The following is a 9,127-nucleotide window of genomic DNA, read 5'->3' as shown; positions in this document are numbered from 1 at the left end:
AATCACTGTGGGATTTCCTGCAGCACTCCATGATATCAAAGAAGTAACTGTAAAAATGACATCACTGTTGCTATGGTTACTCCTTGGCTATCAGCCTGAAAAGAAGTCGCTGTAAACTAGTCTCTACAAGGCAGAATGTTGAATAAAATAATATTTACACTTTACTGGTTGTACAAGCCGTTTTGTCCTTTTTGGCGGTAGGTGGAGGTGGGGGATGCAAAGGAATGTGTTGTTTACCCCACTTTTTGCGGTGCCGGTAGGTTCTGTTGCTTGTATTTTCAATCTGTTGACGCATTGAACATGATGCACAATATGTCAACAATAGCCAAATTTAACCTAACTTAGTCAACCAAAGCACATTTCCTTCCTTGCAATCAGCTTTAAGTGTTGTCCATTCAGTCTGTGGCCGCTTAGTCTAGGGCATATTATACAAGTGTTTGTCACGTGCTAATTGCACCAGTATTGAAAATAAAAACCGGAAGTACAAATCAGACCAGCATACTGATAGTTGGCTTAATAACACTTTTCTGTTGATATTTTGTGTCAAATTTCGAGCAGCTGAAGGACAAACCGTACAAACAACCGGTAGAGCAAGTTAAAATTGAATTTTACTCAACATTCTGGCTTTTAAGGAACAATAACAAAATGCACACAATGTCCCAGGCTGCATTAAACCAATTCATTGTGTATTACAGCCAGATGTATCAGACTACCCGTGATTCATTTCCTGTTTTGGTGTTTGGGGGGTCATAATAAAGCCCAGCATAGATCTCTGGCGCCACCTGCAGGCCATGTAATGGAGCACAGTCCTGTACAGACACGTGTGAATTGTTAACTTTCACCTGTGACTGAACTGCTTCTCCTAAAAACGTTACAGGTTGGACAACACCAGAATCTGGGGTTAAGTAATGATTTATAAATTAGACTACACCAGAATCTGGGGTTATTAATTATAGGTTAGACCACACCAGAATCTGGGGTTAATTCATGAGATGTCAGATTAGCTAACTCTGTGTGTGTGTGTGTGTGTGTGTGTGTGTGTGTGTGTGTGTGTGTGTGTGTGTGTGTGTGTGTGTGTGTGTGTGTGTGTGTGTGTGTGTGTGTGTGTGTGTGTGTGTGTGTGTGTGTGTGTGTGTGTGAGTGAGATGGTGGGTGTGTGAGAGTGTGTGTAGGTGAGTGTGTGTGGGTGAGTGCGTGAGTGTTTGTGTGGGTGAGTGTGTGGATGTGAGTGTGTGTGTGTGTGTGTGAGTGTGGGTGAGTGTGTGTGTGTGGGTGAGTGAGTGTGGGTGAGTGAGGGTGGGTGAGTGAGGGTGGGTGAGTGAGGGTGGGTGAGTGAGAGTGAATTTGGGTGAGTGAGGGTTGGTAAGTGTGTGGGTGAGTGAGTGTGTGGATGTGAGTGTGAGTAAGTGAGTGCGTGTGGGTGATTGAGTGTGTGTGAGTGAGTGTGTGTGTGTGTGAGTGAGTGAGTGAGGGTGGGTGAGTGAGTGAGGGAATGAGTGACGGAGCACCTGTGCTACAACCCTGAACCAGGGTTCTGGTGTCAGCCCACAGAATGAATAGATCCTGGAGTGGCCAGGTGGAGAAGGAAGAGTCGGCCCACAGGATGAATAGTTCCTGGAGTGGCCAGGTGGAGAAGGAAGAGTCGGACCACAGGATGAATAGTTCCTGGAGTGGCCAGGTGGAGAGGGAAAATGAGGACAATAGGATGAATGGATCCTGGAGTGGCCAGGTGGAGAAGGAAGGATCCTGGAGTGGCCAGGTGGAGTAGGAAGGATCCTGGAGTGGCCAGGTGGAGAAGGAAGAATTGTACCACAGGATGAATAGATCCTGGAGTGGCCAGGTGGGGAAGGAAGGATCCTGGAGTGACCAGGTGGAGAAGGAAGAGGAGGACAATAGGATGAATAGATCCTGGAGTGGCCAGGTGGAGAAGGAAGGATCCTGGAGTGACCAGGTGGAGAAAGAAGAGGAGGACAATAGGATGAATAGATCCTGGAGTGGCCAGGTGGAGAAGGAAGGATCCTGGAGTGGCCAGGTGGAGAAGGAAGGATCCTGGAGTGGACAGGTGGAGAAGGAAGGATCCTGGAGTGGCCAGGTGGAGAAGGAAGGATCCTGGAGTTGCCAGGTGGAGAAGGAAGAGGAGGACAATAGGATGAATAGATCCTGGAGTGGCCAGGTGGAGTAGGAAGGATCCTGGAGTGGCCAGGTGGAGATGGAAGAGTCGGCCCACAGGATGAATAGATCCTGGAGTAGCCAGGTGGAGAAAGAAGGATCCTGGAGTGGCCAGGTGGAGAAGGAAGGATCCTGGAGTGGCCAGGTGGAGTAGGAAGAGTCGGGCCACAGGATGAATAGATCCTGGCGTGGCCAGGTGGAGAAGGAAGGATCCTGGAGTGGCCAGGTGGAGAAGGAAGAGGAGGACCATAGGATGAATAGATCCTGGAGTGGCCAGGTGGAGTAGGAAGAGTCGGGCCACAGGATGAATAGATCCTGGCGTGGCCAGGTCGAGAAGGTGCCCAAGAACACGAAGGCAACCTGCCTAAATGACTACAGTACCAAAGCACTCACGTCCATAGCCCTGAAGTGCTTGAAAGGCTGGTAATGGCTCACATCAACACCATTATCCCAGAAACCCTAGACCCACTCCAATTTTGCATACCAACCAAGCAGATCCACAAATTATGCAATCTCTATTGCACTCCACACTGCCCTTTCCCACCTGGACAAAAGGAACACCTACATGAGAATGCTATTCATTGACTACAACTCAGCTTTCAACACCATAGTACCCTCAAAGCTCATCACTAAGCTAAGGACCATCGGACGAAACACCTCCCGCTGCAACTGGATCCTGGACTTCCTGACGGGCCGCCCCCAGGTGGTGAGGGTAGGTAAAACACATCAGCCATGATGATCCTCAACACTGGTGCCCCTCAGGGGTGCGTGCTCTGTCCACTCCTGTACTCCCTGTTCACCCACGACTGGGTGGCCAGGCACCGCTCCAACACCATCATTACGTTTGCAGACGACACAACAGTGGTAGGCCTCATCACCGACAACGACGAGACAGCCTATAGGGAGGAGGTCAGAGACCTGGCTGTGTGGTGCCAGAATAACAACCTATCCCTCAACGTGATCAAGACAAAGGAGATGATTGTGGACTACAGGAAAAGGAGGACTGAGCACGCCACCATCCTCATTGGTATAGGACAGACTCTAGTGTTGTGTTCTAGTGTTCTCTACAAGGCTTATTTCAGGTCTATCTATAGGACAGACTCTAGTGCTGTGTTCTAGTGTTCTCTACAGGGCTTATTTCAGGTCTATATCTATAGGACAGACTCTAGTGTTGTGTTCTAGCAGAAGCAGAGGAGGTGTAGATTGACCTGGTCTGTTACATGTCCACTGCTGCCCTCTAGTGGAAACAGAGGAGAGAGGTCAATGTGGAGGCTATATACAGGGAGTCAATGTCTCCTCTGTTTGCACTAGAGGACAGCAGGCTCCTCAATGGAGCCCTGTAGAGAACACTAGAACACAACACTAGAACACAACACTAGAGTCTGTCCTATAGATAGACCTGAAATAAGCCCTGTAGAGAACACTAGAACACAACACTAGAACACAACACTAGAGTCTGTCCTATAGATAGACCTGAAATAAGCCCTGTAGAGAACACTAGAACACAACACTAGAGTCTGTCCTATAGATATAGACCTGAAATAAGCCCTGTAGAGAACACTAGAACACAACACTAGAATAACAACCTATCCCTCAACGTGATCAAGACAAAGGAGATGATTGTGGACTACAGGAAAAGGAGGACTGAGCACGCCACCATCCTCATTGACGGGGCTGTAGTGGAGCAGGTGGAGAGCTTCAAGTTCCTTGGTGTCCACATCACCAACAAACAAGAATGGTCCAAACACACCAAGACAGTTTTGAAGAGGGCACGACAAAGCCTATTCCCCCTCATGAAACTAAAAAGGATTTGGCATGGGTCCTCAGATTCTCAAAAGGTTCTACAGCTGCAACATCATGAGCATCCTGACTGGTTGCATCACTGCCTGGTACGGCAAATGCTCGGCCTCTGACCGCAAGGCAATACAGAGGGTAGTGCGTACGGCCCAGTACATCACTGGGGGTAAACTGCCTGCCATCCAGGACCTCTATACCAGGCAGTGTCAGAGGAAGGTCCTAAAAATTGTCAAAGACACCAGCCACCCTAGTCACAGACTAGGCAGACTAGACTGTTCTCTCTGCTACCGCACGGCAAGTGGTTAGTCGAGGTAATTGAGGTAATATTTACATGTAGGTAGAGTTAAAGTGACTATGCATAGATAATAAACAGAGTAGCAGCAGTGTAAAATAATGGTCTGGTTATCCCTTTGATTAGCTGATCAGGAGTCTTATGGCTTGGGGGTAGAATCTGTTAAGAAGCCTTTTGGACCTAGACTTGGCGCTCCGGTACCACTTGCCGTGCGGTAGCAGAGAGAACAGTCTAGTCTGCCTAGTCTGTGACTAGGGTGGCTGGTGTCTTTGACAATTTTTAGGACCTTCCTCTGACACTAGAACACAACACTAGAGTCTGTCCTATAGATAGACCTGAAATAAGCCCTGTAGAGAACACTAGAACACAGCACTAGAGTCTGTCTATAGATATAGACCTGAAATAAACCCTGTAGAGAACACAACACAGTAACATGTCCACGATACTGTGGTGTGTTCTTGGCCTCAATGGAGACATATATTGATACTGTGTTCTGTTCTTGGCCTCAATGGAGACATATATCGATACAGTGTTGTGTTCTGGGCCTCAATGGAGCCATCTATCGATACTGTGTTGTGGTCTGGGCCTCAATGGAGCCATCTATCGATACTGTGTAGTGGGTCTCAATGGAGCCATCTATCGATACTGTGGTGTGTTCTGGTCCTCAATGGAGCCATCTATTGATACTGTGGTGTGTTCTGGGCCTCAATGGAGCCATCTATCGATACTGTGTTGTGTTCTGGGCCTCAATGGAGCCATCTATCGATACTGTGTTGTGTTCTGGGCCTCAATGGAGCCGTCTATTGATACGGTGTTGTGTTCTGGGCCTCAATGGAGCCATCTATCGATACAGTGTTGTGTTCTGGGCCTCAATGGAGCCATCTATCGATACTGTGTTGTGGTCTGGGCCTCAATGGAGCCATCTATCGATACTGTGTTGTGGTCTGGGCCTCAATGGAGCCATCTATTGATACGGTGTTGTGTTCTGGGCCTCAATGGAGCCATCTATCGATACAGTGTTGTGTTCTGGGCCTCAATGGAGCCATCTATCGATACTGTGTTGTGGTCTGGGCCTCAATGGAGCCGTCTATTGATACGGTGTTGTGTTCTGGGCCTCAATGGAGCCATCTATCGATACAGTGTTGTGTTCTGGGCCTCAATGGAGCCATCTATCGATACTGTGTTGTGGTCTGGGCCTCAATGGAGCCATCTATCGATACTGTGTTCTGTCTGGGCATCAATGGAGCCATCTATCGATACTGTGTTGTGTTCTGGGCCTCAATGGAGCCGTCTATTGATACGGTGTTGTGTTCTGGGCCTCAATGGAGCCATCTATCGATACAGTGTTGTGTTCTGGGCCTCAATGGAGCCATCTATCGATACTGTGTTGTGGTCTGGGCCTCAATGGAGCCATCTATCGATACTGTGTTGTGGTCTGGGCCTCAATGGAGCCATCTATCGATACTGTGTAGTGGGTCTCAATGGAGCCATCTATCGATACTGTGGTGTGTTCTGGTCCTCAATGGAGCCATCTATTGATACTGTGGTGTGTTCTGGGCCTCAATGGAGCCATCTATCGATACTGTGTTGTGTTCTGGGCCTCAATGGAGCCATCTATCGATACTGTGTTGTGGTCTGGGCCTCAATGGAGCCATCTATCGATACTGTGTAGTGGGTCTCAATGGAGCCATCTATCGATACTGTGGTGTGTTCTGGTCCTCAATGGAGCCATCTATTGATACTGTGGTGTGTTCTGGGCCTCAATGGAGCCATCTATCGATACTGTGTTGTGTTCTGGGCCTCAATGGAGCCATCTATCGATACTGTGTTGTGTTCTGGGCCTCAATGGAGCCATCTATCGATACTGTGTTCTGTCTGGGCATCAATGGAGCCATCTATCGATACTGTGTTGTGTTCTGGGCCTCAATGGAGCCGTCTATTGATACGGTGTTGTGTTCTGGGCCTCAATGGAGCCATCTATCGATACAGTGTTGTGTTCTGGGCCTCAATGGAGCCATCTATCGATACTGTGTTGTGTTCTGGACCTCAATGGAGCCATCTATCGATACTGTGTTGTGTTCTGGGCCTCAATGGAGCCATCTATCGATACTGTGTTGTGTTCTGGGCCTCAATGGAGCCATCTATCGATACTGTGTTCTGTCTGGGCATCAATGGAGCCATCTATCGATACTGTGTTCTGTCTGGGCCTCAATGGAGCCATCTATCGATACTGTGTTGTGTTCTGGGCCTCAATGGAGCCGTCTATTGATACGGTGTTGTGTTCTGGGCCTCAATGGAGCCATCTATCGATACTGTGTTCTGTCTGGGCCTCAATGGAGCCGTCTATTGATACTGTGGTGTGTTCTGGGCCTCAATGTAGCCATCTATCGATACTGTGGTGTGTTCTGGGCCTCAATGGAGACATATATTGATACTGTGTTGTGTTCTGGGCCTCAATGGAGCCATCTATCGATACTGTGTTGTGGTCTGGGCCTCAATGGAGCCATCTATCGATACTGTGTAGTGGGTCTCAATGGAGCCATCTATCGATACTGTGGTGTGTTCTGGTCCTCAATGGAGCCATCTATTGATACTGTGGTGTGTTCTGGGCCTCAATGGAGCCATCTATCGATACTGTGTTGTGGTCTGGGCCTCAATGGAGCCATCTATCGATACTGTGTAGTGGGTCTCAATGGAGCCATCTATCGATACTGTGGTGTGTTCTGGTCCTCAATGGAGCCATCTATTGATACTGTGGTGTGTTCTGGGCCTCAATGGAGCCATCTATCGATACTGTGTTGTGTTCTGGGCCTCAATGGAGCCATCTATCGATACTGTGTTGTGTTCTGGGCCTCAATGGAGCCATCTATCGATACTGTGTTCTGTCTGGGCATCAATGGAGCCATCTATCGATACTGTGTTGTGTTCTGGGCCTCAATGGAGCCGTCTATTGATACGGTGTTGTGTTCTGGGCCTCAATGGAGCCATCTATCGATACAGTGTTGTGTTCTGGGCCTCAATGGAGCCATCTATCGATACTGTGTTGTGTTCTGGACCTCAATGGAGCCTTCTATCGATACTGTGTTGTGTTCTGGGCCTCAATGGAGCCATCTATCGATACTGTGTTGTGTCCTGGGCCTCAATGGAGCCATCTATCGATACTGTGTTCTGTCTGGGCATCAATGGAGCCATCTATCGATACTGTGTTCTGTCTGGGCCTCAATGGAGCCATCTATCGATACTGTGTTGTGTTCTGGGCCTCAATGGAGCCGTCTATTGATACGGTGTTGTGTTCTGGGCCTCAATGGAGCCATCTATCGATACTGTGTTTTGACCTACTCCTGTTGATTTATATTTTTCAAGCAGGCATTTATTGGTGCAGGGATTAGTGTGAAACGTCTCCTTGTACTGTATTTGTAATCTACACAATGAGGCACACACTGCTGCCCTCTTCTGTTGTAGTGAGTTATTTACCAATATTAAAAGAGACACATTATTATAATATTAATATGTCTGCCATTACGGTAACGTAGAAATGGAATGGCTAATGTGTTTCCAGTGTGCTGTTTTGAGGAAGGCAGGGGAGCGGAGTTTAAAGATTGGAGATCATTTGGGCCGTTACCTGGAAACAACACATTAAATTACACTAAATACTGTAACACAAGACATGGAAATAAAAGGAAGTCATTTCCCCAACTCAGTACTACAGTCACTCAAACATACACACACACACACACACACACACACACACACACACACACACACACACACACACACACACACACACACACACACACACACACACACACACACACACACACACACACACACACACACACACACACACGAGTGCGCAGTCTGTTTTTTAGTAGATTGAGCTTTGTAATATGATGTTATTTTCACATCTTGACTCAGTTTCACAGACAAATGAAACATGTCCTACAGTCTGTCCTTGTTCATATCAGTAGCAAAGGGCTACAGTCTGTCCTTGTTCATATCAGTAGCAAAGGGCTACAGTCTGTCCTTGTTCATATCAGTAGCAAAGGGCTAAAGCAGCAGACACTTCCCAGTGTTCTCACTCTCAACCAGAATCCTATTAGTGAACATGCTTTTCCCTTTCAAATGGTCCCATATTCACATCACTATAATTATTAGTACTATAGTACATACAGTGTGCCGTTTCTTTGGCCGGATTAAGTGATGTGACATCCTATTATATCAAATCATTTCTCCGTAATTAATATTACCTGATTAAGCTAATCATGTAAATGTAATTAACTAGAAAGTCAGGGCACCACAAAAGAATGTTTATAGAGCTGTTATCTCCCGAATAAACTCTTACATTCCTAGTCATCTTTTACATCAATAGCAGTCAATATTTAATCGTCACCTTGTTTAGTCTCATCTGAAAGTTGTAAATACTTGGTTTTCTTCACGAACCCTGACTAACAAGTTGAATCAGTAATACAACATTTGGTTAAATTATTTATTTACTAAATACCTAAATAAATCACACAGAATTACAGTTACACAGAATGGATCATACATTGATTACAAATTATGTCATAAAGGAAAATGCCCCTAGATGACGGAACAGATATGACAGCTGGTTACACAAAGAAAGGTGGTTGGGTTTTGAATGAAAGAGTGGGAAGACAGAGGAATAAAAATATTTTGCGTAGGGAGCTATGCTATCGGGGCGAAGGTTGGGGGCGAAGGTTCACCTTCCAACGGGACAACGACCGTAAGCACACAACCAAGAAAAAGCATGAGTGGCTTCGGGATAAGTCTCTGAATGTCCTTGAGTGGCCCAGCCAGAGCCCGGACTTGAACCCGATCGAACAACTCTGGAGAAATCTGAAAATAGCT

Source organism: Salvelinus alpinus, chromosome 18, assembly GCF_045679555.1.
Source record: "Salvelinus alpinus chromosome 18, SLU_Salpinus.1, whole genome shotgun sequence".
Lineage (NCBI taxonomy): Eukaryota > Metazoa > Chordata > Actinopteri > Salmoniformes > Salmonidae > Salvelinus > Salvelinus alpinus.
The sequence above is the reverse complement of the archived record's forward strand: the minus strand, read 5'-3'. Positions refer to the sequence as shown.